General features: G+C 45.5%; 1 protein-coding gene across 5 annotated transcripts in view; it reads left to right on the top strand.

The window, feature by feature from the left end:
- BTK (Bruton tyrosine kinase) overlaps nt 1-16,732 on the top strand; it is an 805,015-nt gene that overhangs the window by 223,634 nt on the left and 564,649 nt on the right. For 3 of the 5 annotated variants that reach the window (XM_069613033.1, XM_069613034.1, XM_069613030.1), the window contains exon 1: nt 8,199-8,387. The exons of the other annotated variants lie outside the window; for them this stretch is intronic. The gene's annotated coding sequence lies outside the window, so the exon portion shown is untranslated. Of the gene's footprint in view, nt 1-8,198; nt 8,388-16,732 lie in introns of those variants that run through there. 5 annotated transcript variants of the gene reach the window in all.

Genomic DNA, 16,732 nt, shown 5'->3' with positions numbered 1-16,732 from the left:
CTATATTATGTATAGGATTGGAAAACCCTTTAGTTTGAAAGAGTAGGACTGTCAGTATGCTCCGTGTTTAATGAAAAAAGGATTATATTCAACTATTGCTCAAGTTTCTAAAATCCATCTTACATATGTTATGTTATGTTATATGGCATTTGGTTTTCTCACAGAACCGCCAGAGCGCCGAGAGACCACGCAAGTGGCATGTCCATTAACATATGTATACCGCCTAATGCCATTGGTATGGTCTCAAAGAGCTGTGTGCATTTTAGCCAGCACGATGGTAGGGAGGGGTGGCTAAGTCCCTGATAGCGACTCGTGGGGATCTGGATAGTAGATGGGTGCTGTGATAGACTGGCAGGAGGGTAGGCGAGTCAAGGAGACTGATTATGTGCCCAGCTGCACCGCATTCTTTCGTGGGACTCTGCTGCATTCTAATGACAGAGGTGATGTGCTATATGAGGTCAAGTAGTGAATATTTGCCGATGTTCGCGATGGGTGGCTGTGCCCCGGGAGGGATGTTGCTATGTTCCACTGAGATGGCGTGCTATACATACCAGAGACTCACTATCCCTGGTAATATGTTAAATCTATTACTGGGGTGTTTAAATGTACCCTCAGCTTACACTGGCAACTAGCTAGTTGGTGCTGTGCCATACATATGGGGACTATACCAAGCATATGATGGCTTCATTGGAGCCTTTTGAGGCTGCAACTGGCATATCATGGCAGCACCTTCGAAGCTATACCTTATATATAAGGACTTACAAGGCATTTGAAGGCATTATTGGGTTGTTTAGGACTGCACTTAGTATGTGATGGTATTGTTTGGCCATTTAAGGCTGCACGTGACATATGCAAGGCAAAAGATGCTAGCTTTTACAATGCTTGTTCATTTAAGAGCAACCGGGTGGAACAGATGTATAGACTTTTCTGCCTTTTTTGCTTCTCCGGAAACTTGTTTGCAAAAAGAAGACTTTTTCTGAATATGTAATGAAACGTTCAATGAAAAATCCACATTGTTTGGATATGTAGCTATGTAATAGCTCACAGATATCTCAGAGTAGCCTGGTGCCTTCCAGCAGAGAGACCAGAAAGGCTGTCAGTGGGGGCTTGCCCATAGAGGGACGTAGGACGGCACCCCACCTTAATTTTCTGGAACCCTTGAGGATTCCTGAAGAAACCCATACTCAAAATAAAATAAAATGCATTTGCATTATCGAGCGAGTGATTTTTAACTCCCTCTATAATAATGCATATGTAGTTTTTGCATTTGCAAATAATCTAAACACATTTACGTTCTTTGCAAATTCAAAGACTGGTGCTGTCCATGTGCCCTATACAGCCCTTTAGGTGGGTGAAGGCCAGCGAACAAAATGCCTCTGTCTTCACTCATGTAAAGCTAAATGAAAGACATTCGGGAGACCCTGGGTAACATCACGGTCTTCGGGATGCTTTGGGGTGCTTGAAATTCTGGTGCATGAAGCATCCTGAAGGCCTCTTCATCCCTTCCTCTGCCTCTGTCTCTGTCTCAGGTTGGGGGCAGCGTCAGAATGCTGGCCCTGCCCTGTGCCTGATGCAGGAATAGGCAGGGGGAGGGGTGAAGGGCGTTTCCTGACCCCTGGCTCACTATTGAGGAAGAGGGAGAAAGTCCGGGTCTACAAGAAAAGATCACTGCCTCGAACCGCTCAGGTGAGTTTTTAAAATAAAAAAAAAAAGAAATGTGTATACATGTGTGTGAAAGATTTTATTTTTAAAGTGTGTGTGAGTGCATGTGAGTGACAGAGGGCATCTGCGTGAGTGAAGTGTTCTGGTGGATGACGTCTGAATCATTGACTGTGTAGGGCAGTGTCTGCTTGTATGCATATGAATGCATCTATTTTCATGAGTTTAAGTGTTATTTATTATTTATTTTATTTATTTATTCGTATTTTTAAAGCGCACAACAGCCCGTGGGCATCGTGGCGCTGTTACAGATATGCATTGCTGGTTACATTGGGAGGAAGGCTTCATGGTTACATAAGATTGCATTATGAGGAAAGTTTCATAGTTACATTGGATTTCATTGTGAGGGGAGCCTCATGGCTACATAAGATTACATTGAGTTTAGTCAAGGCTGGAGCTACGCAGGGAAGGGGTGTGATGCGTTGCTATGTGAATAGTGTGGTTTTGAGGGATTTGCGAAAGGAGTAGAGGGAGGGTTCATCTCTGAGTGCATGGGGAAGGGCGTTCCATAGTTTGGGCGCTATGTGGGGGAAGCTAATGCCTCCAGGGTTTGTTCTTTTTATGGCGGGTACTCAGAGTTGGTTGGCGTAGTGGCTTATTTTTGGGCGGTCAGAGATGTTTCTGGAAATATTTTCAGATAGGTGGGACGGGGTGGAGAGATTGATGCATTTGTGAGTGAGGGTGAGGATTTTGAAGTTGATCCTTTCCTTAACTGGGAGCCAGTGTGCATTCCGTCTTTCCTGTGTTATGTGGTCATGTTTGGGAATGTGGAGGGCAGCGTGGAGTGCATTATTTTGTATAGTTTGTTGCCTATTGATGTTTTAAGTAGAGGTGGCAGCCAGGAGGGCATTGCAGTAGTCAAGTCTTGCTCCTATGGTTGCTCTGGCTGTGGAAAGGCAGTTTTGAGTGGTTAGAAAAGGTTTTATCGCGTAAACCAGTTTGGTGGTGAGGGCTGAGGCAGAAGAAATGGCACTAACTTGTCTTGACATTGAGAGTGGGTAGTCTAAGTAGACTCCCAGTGTCTTTACTGATGTGGAGACAGGTATGCTTGTGTTGTCGATGGTGAAATGAGAGAATTTGGGGTTGAGTTTGGAAAGAGTTTCCTTGGGCCATAGAATGATGTTTTATCCCCATTTAGGCAGAGACCATTGATTGCCATCCAAGTTTAGATGGTGGCATAGATCTGGAGGACAGCTTCCGAGTCTTGGTCATAATTGCCTGTGAGGGGGAGGGGGACGTGGGTGTCATTGGCATCGTTTGTGTAGGTTATGCCGAGCACATCCAGCATGTCTAAGAGAGGTTTGGTAAACAGATTATAGAGTGTAGGGGCCGTGCATGATCCCTGGGGGACTCCACAGTCGATGGTAGTGGGGGCAGCATTAGCCTGTTCAGAGTACACTTTCATGGCCCTGCCTTGAAGGAAGGATGTTATCCATAAGGTGGCTTTTTCTGAGAAGTGGGCTGCATTAGAAAGATGGGTTGTGAGTATGTTGTGATCAACGAGATCAAAAGCAGCAGAGAGATTGAGCAGGAGCAAGAGGGCTGGGTTGCCGTTGTCCATTATTTTGGTGATTTGTTTTTTTAAATCTAAAAGGGTAGTCTCAGTGCCATGTCCTTTACGGAAGCCTGATTGTCTTTTTGCTAGGATTGCGTTAGATTCCAGGTAGTGTTGGTTTTGGTTGTGGGCGGCTTTGTCTAAGATTTTAAGAAGAAAGGGGATGGTTGTGATGGGGCGATAGTTGTTGGGGCAAGCTGGGTCTAAGGTGTTTTTTTTTATGAGAGGGCGAACCCATGCCTCTTTTAGGCTAGGTGGTACAATTCCTGAGGAGAAAGACGCATTAATGAATGCTGTAATGATAGGGGTCAGTGAGTCTGCACATGCTTTAATGACGGTTGGGGGGCAGATGTCTCCTTTGCAGGTGGAGAGTTTGATGTGCTTGAGTAGGCACATAACTTCATTCTCTGTGACGTCCCTGAAGACGAAGAGCGGAATTTGAGTGGGAGGATTAGGAGAGGCAGGTGTGGGATGGGTGTTCTGTTTAGGAAGGGTTTTGCGTTGTGCTAATATTTTTTCTTGGAGCATCCTGACTTTATTGATAAGAGCGGCCTGGATGCTGGAACACCAGGTTTCGTCTTTGGTGATTTCGTCAGGGCTGGTGGCTGGAGTGATGAGATCTTTGAAGATCGAGAACATTTCCCTAGTTTTGGAGTTGGCATTGGAGATTCTGTGGTTAAATGTTTCTGATTTAGCTAAGAAGATGGCTTTTTTTATAGGACAATAAGATATCTTTGAATTCCTTGAGAGAGGATTGATTGGGCATGGATTGCCACTTTGCAAGGGCTTTGCGTTTATTGGTGCGTAGAGTTGATAGTTCTTCCGTGAGTTGGAGTGCATAGATTTTTTTTCTTTTTTGTTTTCTAGGGGAGCTATGGACTCATTGGCATGGGAGAGTGCGTGGGCATAGGTGTTGGCCAGAGAGATGGGGTCGTTGATAAAAGGAGGTTTAAGTTCTGGGATGTCCAGAAGATGTGCGAGGTTGATTTTAGAGAGTTTTTTTGAACTTGTGACTTTGGCAGGTGGGGCATAAGTGAGCACTTTGTGCGTGTGGGTGGTTGGGACGGAAAAGAGAATACAGTGGTGGTCAGTCCAAGGAAGGGCTGCAATATTAGTGCTGGATGAGGAGCAGTTGTGATCCGTGATCCAATCTATGGAACGGCCTTTGTAGTGGGTTGGTTTCGTGATTTTATGGACAAACCCAATGTTAGTGAGTTTGTTGGCAAATGATGCGGCTGCTTTGTCCTTAGGGTCATGTAGGCCTAAGTTAAGGTCACCGAGCAGTAAGGTTTTGGTAGAGCTTTTTAGGTTGCTTGCTTTGGTATGGAGGAGGTGCTTCTGGAAGTCAGGTGGAGACCCCGGTGGCCTGTACGTGATAAGAAGTTTGATGGTGCAGGTGGGAGAGAGAGTTAGTTTGGTGAATAGGAGATCGGCATTGTTTTCCCAATGTTGGTTGCAGAGTCTGAGGGAGAGAGAGTCTTTGAAAATGAGGGCTACGTCCCCCCCCTTTGGATGTCTTACGGTCCTGTCTCAGGATAATGTATCCTTGCGGAAGAGCGAGGGAGATGGCTGGGACTGATGCTTCATGGAGCCAAGTTTCGGAGATAGCTAATAGTCAAGATTGTGCGAGGTGATGAGGTCGTTGATTTCAAGTGCGTGTGCTGGGAGGGAGCGGGCATTAATGAGTGCACATTTTAATTCAGTGTTGAGAGAGGTAGGGGGTCTATATGTGTGTGTGTATTGGGGTTGGGTTAGTGAGTGTGATGTTTGGGTGAGTGGGTGGTTGGGTGCTTTTAGTGTTGGGCATGGTGCAATGGAGGTGTTGGTTGTGGTGATGTGTGTGCGTGGACAGTGTGGGAGTGTGCATGCTGAGTTTGAGGTTCCTAATGTGAGTGCTGGGTGGTGATTTGCTGTGAGCGAAGTGTGTCTTAGTGCGCGTTCTAAGCCTGAGGAGCCCGAGGTTGGGAATGGGTTGGTCAGTAAGTTTAGTGTTGTGGAGGTTGTGCTGGGTGTTATCAGGGATGGTGGACGTAGTATGAGTGATGGATGGTGGTGTAGAGAGTACTGAGGCGTGCTTCTAGTGGACATGAGGGCAAATGTGAAGAGTGTGGTTGTGAGGAGTGTTCTGGTGGGAGCCTTGTGAATGATTCACTCAGATCAATACATTCACATCCAGATTCAGACAAGCTTTCACATACCTATAAAGCTTCTCTCAATTATATAGAGTGAAGCTGTATGGGTGCACATCTGCTTGTGTGAACCTATGAATGTGTGTATCTGTGCAGGTTAATTGTTCTGGTGGCTGCTGTGTGAATGAATTATTGAGGGAAGCTGTGTGGTTGCATGACTGCTTGTGTGAATGTGTATATCTGGGTGAGTGAAGTGTTCTGGTGAGTGTCGTGTCAATGACCGGTAGAGGGTGTATGTCTGTGTCACTGCTTGTGTGCATGTGTATATCTGACATGTGTATATCTGAGTGAGTGAAGTGTTCTGGTGGGTGCTTTGTGAGTGATTGAGAGAGGCTGAATGAATGCATGACTGCTTGTGTGTATGTGAATATCTGAGTGAGTAAAGTGTTCTGGTGTTTGCTGTGTGAATGAATGATGGAGGGAGGTTGTATGGGTGTGTGGCTGCTTGTGTGCATGTGTATATCTGAGTGAGTGAAGGGTTCTTGTGGGTGTTGTGTGAATGATTGAGAGAGGCTATATGGGTGTGTGACTGCTTGTGTGCATGAATATGTGTGTTTGTAGGCTAGGCTTTCGAGGGGCAAAGGTTCAGGCCAGTACCAAGGTAAGAAAGCATTTTCTTGCCGGCTGCATGCAGTGCACACAGTCTGCAAGAAAATGTTTTCTTACTGTGGCATGACATTTTTTTCTGGACATATATGATAAAGTAATCTTGATACGTGTTAGTGCGTGGCTAGACTGGCTCATTTTGCTGCAGCCAATCTAGCTATAATTTCTTACCCTAGCATGGAATTGTTTTCTGGGCATATATGATAAGCAAACATAAGCTCTATTACATGGCTAGACTAGCATATTTTGGTACAGTCAGTATAGCTCTGATTTCCTACTGTGGCAATGCATTTTTACTGGGCATCAATGGTGAATTAAGCATAGTATGTTTTTACGTACACAAAACATACAGGTCATGTGTCTGTGGGTAACTGCAATAACGAAATATCACACGCTTCTCAGAAGAACACAGTATCAACATATAACTTTAGACTGAGCATTTCCAAATGTAAAAACACTTTTTATGAATCATTTGTCAATAAACCAAATCCTCACTTACAAAATGAATCACAAAGTTGAACAAATCAATTAAAAAAAATCATCTTAGGTTTCAGAGAAGCTGTGCAAAGTACTTGGTTGCTACATATGTCCAATAGTTGTCACTAAAACACACACATCAATAACGTGTCTTTTTCGATTTAAAGATCAGTCAGCCAATGATGCACTCACGGTCCATAGAACACTCTATGACCCAATGCTCAACATGTTTCTGTTCTTATGCCAACTGTGTGCTGAACATTCCTCAGGTGCTACAATCTTAGTCATCAATCACAATATAGTACACACATATTTTTGTAAACAAACATTCTATATTAGATTTACACCTCAATTTTCTCTTAGAAAACATGTGCAATCCCGAAACTTAGGGGAAGTTTTACCGGTTTCGCATAAAGTCTGCATTTTAATTGCAGCTTGTCAGGTAATCAAAGTCACCATCTATTGCATCCGCTTTTCTCCTTTTGCACCACTCCCACTCGGAAATTATATGTCTATCCAACAGTAGATTTTCTTGGTTAACTAGTGTCGTAGACCACTTTCCAGAAACTCAACGCCTCAAAAGCACCTTGCATCCTGCTGAAATGTATTCATCAATGCATTAACACCTTCCTAGATTTCTAGTGTTTTTACCGGCCTAGAACGGCCTTTGTTGGTGAAGCCAGTTTGTATTTTTTATTTTTTATTTGGCTGGCATTTTTAATGGCAAAGTTAAAAGGAGTATGTTCTTATGAGGGGCAACTGGCATTATGCGCAAAGCAAACATGTGTGTGTGTTCTTTTATGGTAATACTGGCATATATTGTTGCAGCCTGCAGAGCAATATATATTTCGGCACAGCCAGCGTGACAATGTTTTTTAATCTGGCATATATTCTTGGCGAAAGCACCATAACAATAAATTGGGAAATGCTCCCATGTACGTTTGCACTTGTATTAGATTTTTTTCATGAGTTACCCTACAAAATTGATTGCAAACTGTCTGGAGTTTTAGCAAATTTTGCACAGAAATTGTGCTGTGTAATCACCATTTTACCCCTTATTCAAAACATGTTTACGGGGAGTAACCTCCAGAAGGCCCCATGGTTGTTTCGGGCTCCCTCGCTGGGCTTGGTCAGTCTGGCAGATTTGTGGAAATGATTTATACCCCTCCAATTTAAAATGTCACCAGCTGCCACTGAAGGCTGTTATTAATCAAAATGTATCAGCAAATGACCAAGTTGCCAAAACAGTGAAAGGGGTTCTACCAGTCTCCAACACCGTGGGCAACGAGGCCCAAAGCAGCAGACCAGAGGTTGAATTCACAATAAACCCCTGAGGCTAGCAATTCGCCAATGAATTATGGGTTTTTTGGGTGTTTAACAGTTTTCTGCAAAGGCGGCGTACTGAGTCAAAGTGAAAAGAGCAGAGTGTCACATGAAGAGGTTTCTTGCAGTTGGACGGTAAAGCCTTACTTCTCAGCCGGAGAGGAAGGCGCTTCTGCTCACTTTCAGTATGTGACAAACGGCCGTCCGGGATGGGTGCAATGCAAGCACATTTGAAATGCAAATAAGGGCAATTTAGGATCCTTCTTTTGCGAGCTTGTAAGCAAAGGGGAACTGTCTGCAAACAGGAAACACAACTGCTGTGGTTTGGCTGGGCTCTGCCCACAGACTGGTCGCTAGCTGCGATGGCGCCATGCCCAGGCCTTCACTGCAGAAGCAGAGCCCATTCAGTGCCTACTTTGTGAACGTGCTCAACAGAAACCAGTTATGCTGGGAGGGACTCTTAGAATGCAGCAGACAATCGTCAACCAGCCAGATGGATTTCCAAGGGCTGCGAGCAGGTATGGGAGTGTGGAAGTGTCAAGCTGTTAGTGTATGTACTAGGGTATTGCGTGAACGTATTTCACTGATGAAAGTGAAACTACAAGTTCCAGAATCCATAGCGCTGTTGATTAAAAAGCCAGGACTGTCAGATGTGGACACCCATGACACGAGCCACGAGCATGCCTACAGCTCCCCTCAGGGTTTGGCTGCTCCAGCCAAGTACATCAAGTAAATAAGAGAAGTATATCCTATTTTATCTGCTCGTTCCCTTTGTAAATATGCTAAAGTACCCATAGTGGGGATTTTGAATAACAATCGGGTGCAATTCAAGCATAAAGGGGATACATTTTTACAATTAGAGCACACACTAAGGAAAATATATTCTAATGTTTTAAGGAGCACATTCACAGAAGTATATTTATGCATGTGCACTTTCGATTCTAAGCAAATATATTCTTCTACTGTGGGAAGAGAATGTGCGTGCTCTCTTGTGCTGCCTGTCCTATTCACGAACATGAACTTCCCAAATTATCCGCGCCTAGAACAGCCACTTTGCACTTTGCTGCCATAAGTTATAGGTTATAATGAGGATTTCTGCCAACAATTCAGGGTGGCTTTTTCCAGCCTCACATCAATTTGAATCAATCGCGCTCTGAAACACTTGTGTACGAGCGTGATAGAAATACATTATCAATATCAATATGAATTTGCAGCTTGAAAAAAAGCGCAAATTGCCCCAAATGCAGTTTGCCTGCACACTTTTCTTTGTGAATCTGCCATCTAGAGCACTGTAGAATCAGGATTGTTTAAAAATGACCCGCAGTTCAGTGCAATAGTTGAAGGCGAGAAGAAGTAACTTGATATGAACGAACCGATTGGATGGAGTGCAGCAAGTACAGCTGGTCGAATTATTTGGTCGAATTTTGGCTTGCTGAAAAGTAAGAGGCAGATTGCGCCAAAAGGTTGTTGTTTTGTCTGTTCTGAGAAAAATCACAGGGAAATTGTGAAATATGAATACATTACGCATGTTACTGGTATTTATACCACGCACTGCTGCCATTTGCATGGCCTCCAGGCGCTTTGAAGGATCTGAAAGGGAGGGGAGGCGGGTTAGTGTGACGAAATGACTACTACTCTGCAGGAGTACAGGGAGGAGTAGTGGTGACCCCATTTATAAAGGTGCTAACAATCCATTCTCTGGTACCAAGCATGATACATTTAAATGATAAACTGCAACCCACCTACCCCCGCATCGCACAGTAGTTTTCCACTATTTAAGAGCACAAATATCTAACCCATCTTGGTACACCTCTTACGCGCTACTCGTGGTTCAACCTACTCGAACACACAAAAACGATGGAACCCTACTCCTGAAACCCCTTCAAAACCAGCCCCACCTTAAAAGTGCTGCTACATGAGCAGAACAAAATTGCAAATCACGAAGCGGCCAATGCCGCATGCTGACGCCCCATAAAGACAAAGACATGCCGACACAATGCAGCTTTAAAGAGAAGCATAGCTAAACCCAGAAGCGCCCTTGCGGCACGGCGGCCGTCACAGGGTCCATGTAATCAACCAACAATGTAATCTGTTGTCTGACTATTAGTCACTGACTGCTCAGGTTTTGGTTCCCAAGGTATGCCATCCTCCCACGACAGGGGGGGGCGCCAATGGGGGCTGACACCGCTATGAATACATTACGCATGTTACTGGTATTTATAACACGCACTGCTGCCATTTGCATAGCCTCCAGGCGCTTTGAAGGATCTGAAAGGGAGACGAGGTGGGTTAGTGTGACGAAAAGACTACTACTCTGCAGGAGTACAGGGAGGAGTAGTGGTGATCCCATTTATAAAGGTGAAACGGCACAGCCCAAAAGGCTGTACCTACTTTGCCTCTTTTGGTAACATGGGCCAAATGCAAGCTATACTCTTCCGTAGGGGTGTGATCTGGCACGAAAGCAATCAAAACAAAAATAGTACATTGTGTGAGGAGTCAGTCATTAAATTTGAACACAAGTTAGCCATGATTTTGATTAAATACTTTTATTGAAAATCAAAGGGGTTGCGAAAATGCCTCTCTGACCCTGCTCTAAGAGCAATTTCCCTACCTAAAACCAAAGCTAAGGACCTGTCGGTGTCAGAATGTCCAAAACAAGACTGTCCCGTGTCCAAAGTTCTATTCTGACCCTCACACTAAAACTAAACTCTAAGGCAGAGGTCTTCAAACTGTGGGCCGCGCCCCCAGGAGGGCGTGGTCGCATACCAGGGGGGGCACCAGAGCCCAGCATGAAATGTAAAAAAATAAATATATATATATATATTTATGTATTTGTTTATTTTTTAGATTGGAGGAAATGGGAAGGGGCAGCTCAAATGGTCAGACTGGACCATAAAACGGTCTTAGGCACCAATGGAAAATGGCCAGCAGTTGCGATTGGATATTCAGTCCTTTAGTCACAGACTGTTTGAATAGTACCCAAGGGGTTGTTTTTGTTAAAATGTAAACAAATTGTGATATTTAAAGAAATGTATTCAACAACAATGGTCAAAACTACTAGCTGCATAGTGAAGTAACTCCTCAAACTGGCCCACATTGGCCAAAAAAGTGGCCCATTTTGACTGGCCTACACTAGCATTTTGCATTTTTGGTACGGTCATCGCCCTATTGCCCTATAGGCCAGTCCAAGCCTGTCGGCTCATCCATAATGGGTGAGAGGGCGTCCACCCACTGGCCACCTCACCCATTATGGAGGAGCCGAGGAGCCAGCCCAGTGAAACACTGAGCACTCCCACAGCTGCTTTTTCCAGCTGATGGAGTGCTCCTGGGCTGGCTGAACTGTCAAAGGGAAACACTGTTTGCTTTTGACAGTTTATTTCCCCAGCCGCACATGATCACTGAGCCATGCAACGCTGGGGGTGTTTTTCTTCGCCAGCCTTGCATAGCTCATTGGAAATGCTGGCTGGGGCACTGCATGTATGTATGTATGTGCGAGGGGGTGCTCCTGCGCCTCCTCGCACATACAGGCAGAGCAACCTGGAGCGGGGTATTTTAGCAACCAAGCGCAGGTCCCTGCAGAAGTTACGTTTATGGTGATTTATTTTTTATTTAAATATGTGTATGGATGTGTGTATGCTTGTGTTATGGGACTGTGGTGGGAGCAGTATGGGCGGCAGCACTGGGATAGTGGTGGGAGTAGGGTTGGGAGAGCCCAGGGTCTGTACTGGGAGTAGGGTGCGGTGACGGCACGCAAAAGTTCATAACGATTTCTACATATTGTCCATCTGGCACTTTTGGGGGGACCCGGCCTGCCCAAATTTTGCTCAGGGGGGACCCAGGCCAAAACATTTTGAAGACCACTGCTCTAAGGTGAAAGGGAAAATGTCTTTTACATTGTGATGTTTAGAAAAGTGTTCACAAAAGAAGAATAAATGGCTCCAACATAAAAGTTCTTCAAGGATAAAGGTCATCCACAGGATGGTTCCCTTCGCCTGGATTCCTCTTTGTCCTCTGAAGTTTCACATACAACAATTCTTTGTGCCTTTCTTGGCCCACAACAGTATTGATGCACAAACTTGTCTGACTTTGTAATTATGTCTCTTTTGAACTCCTAGTTCATACAATCCATTTTCCTAGTCCTGATCTTCCCTTTCTGGACCTCTTTGTTTTACCCAACACAGTTATTCTCTCAGTCCTGATGTTTCCTCTCAGGACTTCTTTATTACACACAGGTTTAGTTGCCTGCTACTTTCTTCTACCAGGACATCTTGTTTTCACACACTTGTGATTGCCTGGTATACACTACTGCCAGGGCTTTTTGTGCTCACACACTTGTGATTGCCTGGCATACTCTCCTGCCAAGGCTTCTTATTTCCACACACTTTTAATTGCCTGGTATACTCTCCTGCCAGGGCTTCTTATATTCACACACTTGTCTGTACCTCCACTCTTGACAATTCGCTATGTCAGCCCTTTCGGCTTATTCATTCTTTCCATGGCATATTAGCTCATTAGTTTTTTGCTCACACTTCCACTCTTGGTAATTTACCACTTTAGCCTTGTTGGCTAGTTCACTTTGTCCATTTTATGCTGACTTGTTACTGTTTCTTATATGCATATTTTGTACATATGGGCAAACTTCAAAGGTTCCCTCCTTTAACTGATGAACTTTCAATTTCTTGCTTTCGTGCTTAAACAGCGTTCTTTCTTCCTCTGCTCTATTTTATTCAATTATTCGCATGCAGCATGCTCGTCAATCAGCCAGTGTTCCCTTCTTCCGAGCCATGATTCAACGGTTCTTCATGGTGTTACTTGACCTGGTTGCAGCCTCCCGATAACAGTCTTCGGGTGATTTCTTCCTCACGCATCTCAGTCTTCTGCATCACTGTTTCCTCCGGTTCCAGCTGGAATTTTCTGCTTCGCACTGATCTACGGTAAGTGTCTCGCTGCTTTCTTCAACTGCCGAACTCCCAGGAGCCCAGCGCTGGCTTCTGGCGTTCCCACAATGCATAGTTTTCCGAACGCAGCTTTCCTCTTTTCAGCACTAGAGCCAGTTGGCTCTACCGTCTTCCTCTCAACCCGTCGGTCGCACAGAAAGGAGCAACCCGCTCCCACCAGCATTCTACCATGGTTTCTGCAGGTCCTGTTTTAAATGTGCCAGGCACAGGTACGTGCTCCCAACAACTAGAGCATTGCCCGTGCTTGGGGCTTCTCCTGCTCTGCATTCCTCACCTCCTGTTATTCATCGTAATATCAGTGTGGTTCTTGGTCTATTAGCCCTTTCCAGTTAACTTGCACAAAAACATTGGAGGAATGTTTCTAATAGATTTTGAGGATAAGTCAGTGTTTTAAAGTTGGTCTGTAGATTGGGCTGAGAAAGATTCAGCATTTTCCTTTTATAGAGCAGGGCCATTGGAATGTTGCAAATGGATTCATCCTGCCATCCCCTGGGCACGTGGGAGGAGGTCACCGCCGGAAAATCAGTGACTCCAGCGGATTCATCAAAATTGGTACCCAAACAAAAAAATATTAAACCAAGGTTTTATAAAAATAGGATCTTTGATTAACAATAACGCACACAACTGATAGAAGTATGATTGCCCCACCCCTTTAAGGGAAAGTACTGAGAAAGCTGACTTTAAAATAAAGGGGCACTCTGGGTTTGTAGACGTGAGTGCTCGGGTAGATATCAGCAGCAAAATGTCAAAGTTATTGAATATGTCTTTCAAACTGTAGACAAGGGGGCTTAAAAGTCCTGTACCAGAGGGACATGGTCATTTCAGTTCTTGTCTTTGAGGTGTTTTGGTGTCCATTGTCTGTCTGAGTGATTTTGGTGCAGAGCCATGGTTGAGATGGGGAGCGCTGTAGATGGCATCCAACAACGTGGTGCATTTCAGTAGCAGCAACCGCTTTTGGGTCAAAGACACTGACAAAAGGCAAGTGAAGTTGGGTCAACACCACTGGAAGACTCTGCGTTCTCAGGTCCATAGAGGCAGAGGCTTCCCTTCAGTGGCTAGTGGATTTGATTGGCTGAACACATCATTGTGGTACTTCAGCGGTGATGGCTTGGAGCTCGAAGAGGCAGCAACCAGTTAGGCAGTGTGGAGTTGGGGATGGTAGAAGACTTGCCAGGTCTCAGATGCAGAAAGACCGTATTGTTGGCATGGGTGTTGAGCAAAACTCAGTGATGCAGAGGCAGTCAAGTGGCAAGGTTGAAGGTGACTTCAGCAGTTCCCTTGCAATAGTTTGGACAGCAGTGAAGGTGCACAAACTGGCGTTGAGGCAGTTCTGAGCTGATGGAAGACCCAGTGGTCTCTTTCTTAGTTCTGTTGTTTCTAGGAGACCCAGTCCAGAGTCTCAGGAGGACGGTGAGTCCTTTCTTCTACCTTCCCAACAGGAAGATGTGTAGAGAGCACTAGCTCTATATATAGGACGGAGGATTACTGGATATGCTGAACGAGGCGTGGGAGAGGGGGAGATTGCCGGAATCCCTCAGAGAGGCAATCATTATCCCGCTACTCAAGCCCAATAAGCCTAGCACGGACTGCGGGTCATACAGACCGCTATCCATGCTAAACCAGTATAGCAAGATTCTCACGGTGGTGCTGGCTAACAGACTGAGACAGGTCATAGGCAAACTCATACATCCAGACCAGACCGGATATGTGCCACAGAGAAGCATATCTGACAATCGTAGAAGGCTTCACCGCCTCATAGAACAAACAGAAAGGGACTTGTAAGAAGTAGCAATTGCCTCATTAGATGCGGTGAAGGCCTTTGACTCAGTCAGATGGCCCTGGCTGATGGCTGCCTTAAAAGAATACGGTACAGGGCCTGGGTACCTAAAATGGGTAAAATTGTTGTATAGCTCCCCACTAGCTAGGGTCAAGACGGGGCGACTATTTCCGATAAGTGGCAGCTCAGTAGGGGCACCAGATAGGGCTGCCCCTGGTCCCCGATTGCAGTATATCCTCGCATTAGAACCCCTAGCAATATATTTGAGACAACAATACGAAACGGTGGGAATTTATACGAAGGGGGGACCACATCTCATATCACTGTACGCCAATGATATACTGCTATACCTGAGATATCCAGCGGAAAATCTGCAATACATCTTGGAAGTAATGGAGCGATTTGCATCGCTCTCTGGGATCGCAGTTAACCCCATGAAATCGAGCTTGTTCCCCCTGGGTAGATATACAGGGATCCCGCAGGAGAACCTACCAGTATTGCAGATACCCTGGGAGACTAGAACCCTTAGATACTTGGGTGTTGATATTTATCATAAGGTGGAAGACGAACATACATATAACATAGAAAGGGCAGTAACAAACCTGGAGAATTGCATGAGATGCTGAGCGAAGCTCTCCCTGGCCATGGTAGGTAGGGTGGCGCTGCTGAAGATGGTTGCACTGCCCAGGCTACTACACTTTTTTGTGAACATCCCCTATATGATACCCAAGTGTTTCTTTGGTAAATTACAGAGCCCATGAAGAGGCTTCATCTGGCACAACACCAGGAATAGGATAGCCTTATGGAAATTGCAAAACACTTATGATAGAGAGGGTATAAAATTGCCCAACTTCAAGATCTATCACCTGGCCAGCCAACTACAGTATGTGGCGAAATGGTTGACGGAAAACACCCCACAGCGGAGTGCAGATTGTTAAGGTCTGAATGTGCCCCGTTTTTCCAGAAAGAGATGATATGGGTGCCCAAACCAGAACTAATGGGGCGATTGAGGGTGTTGGAACTATGATGGGGGGTATGGCGTAGGGCTTGCCGGGCTATGGAGAACCCGACTCCATGTTCCCCGCAGATGCAGCTAGTGGCATTGTTGGGTGTGAATGAGCAACTAAGGGAGACAATGCGCAACCTTTGAGAACCGGTGGGCATTGCAACATTGGGAGATCTATGGCAAGAAGGGAAAGTAATGGAATTTGATGAGCTAGTAGACAAAACTGGACTACACCTGGGGCAATATATTACCTATACCAGAGTGGTACGGTGGGTGAGAGAATCATGGCCTGAATCGGCGCTTGTAGATCAACCTGTCGAAGTTGTAGATATCTCGGAAGGTGGACAGGAAGTCTCCCGAATCTACAAACTCTTTATGTCTAGGGTGGGAAAGGAGGTGACCCAGCTGAGGCGGGATTGGGAGGATGAAGTGGGCGCACCCATGCAGGATGGGCTGTGGGAAAGGGACCAGAGATATCACAAAAAAGTGTCCAGAAATGCGAGGTTGCAGCAGATCCAACAGATATATGTAACTCATAGGGCGTATATGACCCCTCAGAGGGTCGCCAGATTCAAGAGCACAGAAACACAAGCATGCCCTAAATGTGGGGAGGTGAACGCTGGGATGGTACATATGTTCTGGGCATGCCCGAAGATTTGGAAATTCTGGGTCAAAATCACGCACCGGTTAACCAAGAAAGGAATTCAGTTAGATGTGGAATCTGTGTGGGCATGTATGGTGGGGGGCTTTATGAGACCTCGCAACCTGAGACACGTGAGCAAACTTAAGGACCTGGCCTACATATTGGCCAAGCGTAGAATTGCCATGTGTTGGAAGGCGAGCCACAGACCCAAAATAGAGGTGTGGTAGCATGACCTCCAGAAATGGGCAGATGTGGAAACAGTGGTATGGTATGAGGCGACCAACAGGGGCGAAGAGGAGGAAATGGAAACCCTAATGGCCTGGAGACACCTAGTAGCCACATTGTATGGGTCTACCCAGGGTCACCCAGACGGTCAGGCCTCCTCTGGAAATACAAAGGAGGATGAACCTTTAGAAGGAACTAAGGTGGAGAACGAGGGCGAGTAAGCTCGAGTTAAGGTGGGAGTGTAAAGGGAGAAC

The sequence above is a fragment of the Ambystoma mexicanum genome, chromosome 5p (genome assembly GCF_040938575.1).
Source record: "Ambystoma mexicanum isolate Mex_15411 chromosome 5p, UKY_AmexF1_1, whole genome shotgun sequence".
Lineage (NCBI taxonomy): Eukaryota > Metazoa > Chordata > Amphibia > Caudata > Ambystomatidae > Ambystoma > Ambystoma mexicanum.
The sequence above is the reverse complement of the archived record's forward strand: the minus strand, read 5'-3'. Positions and strand labels throughout refer to the sequence as shown.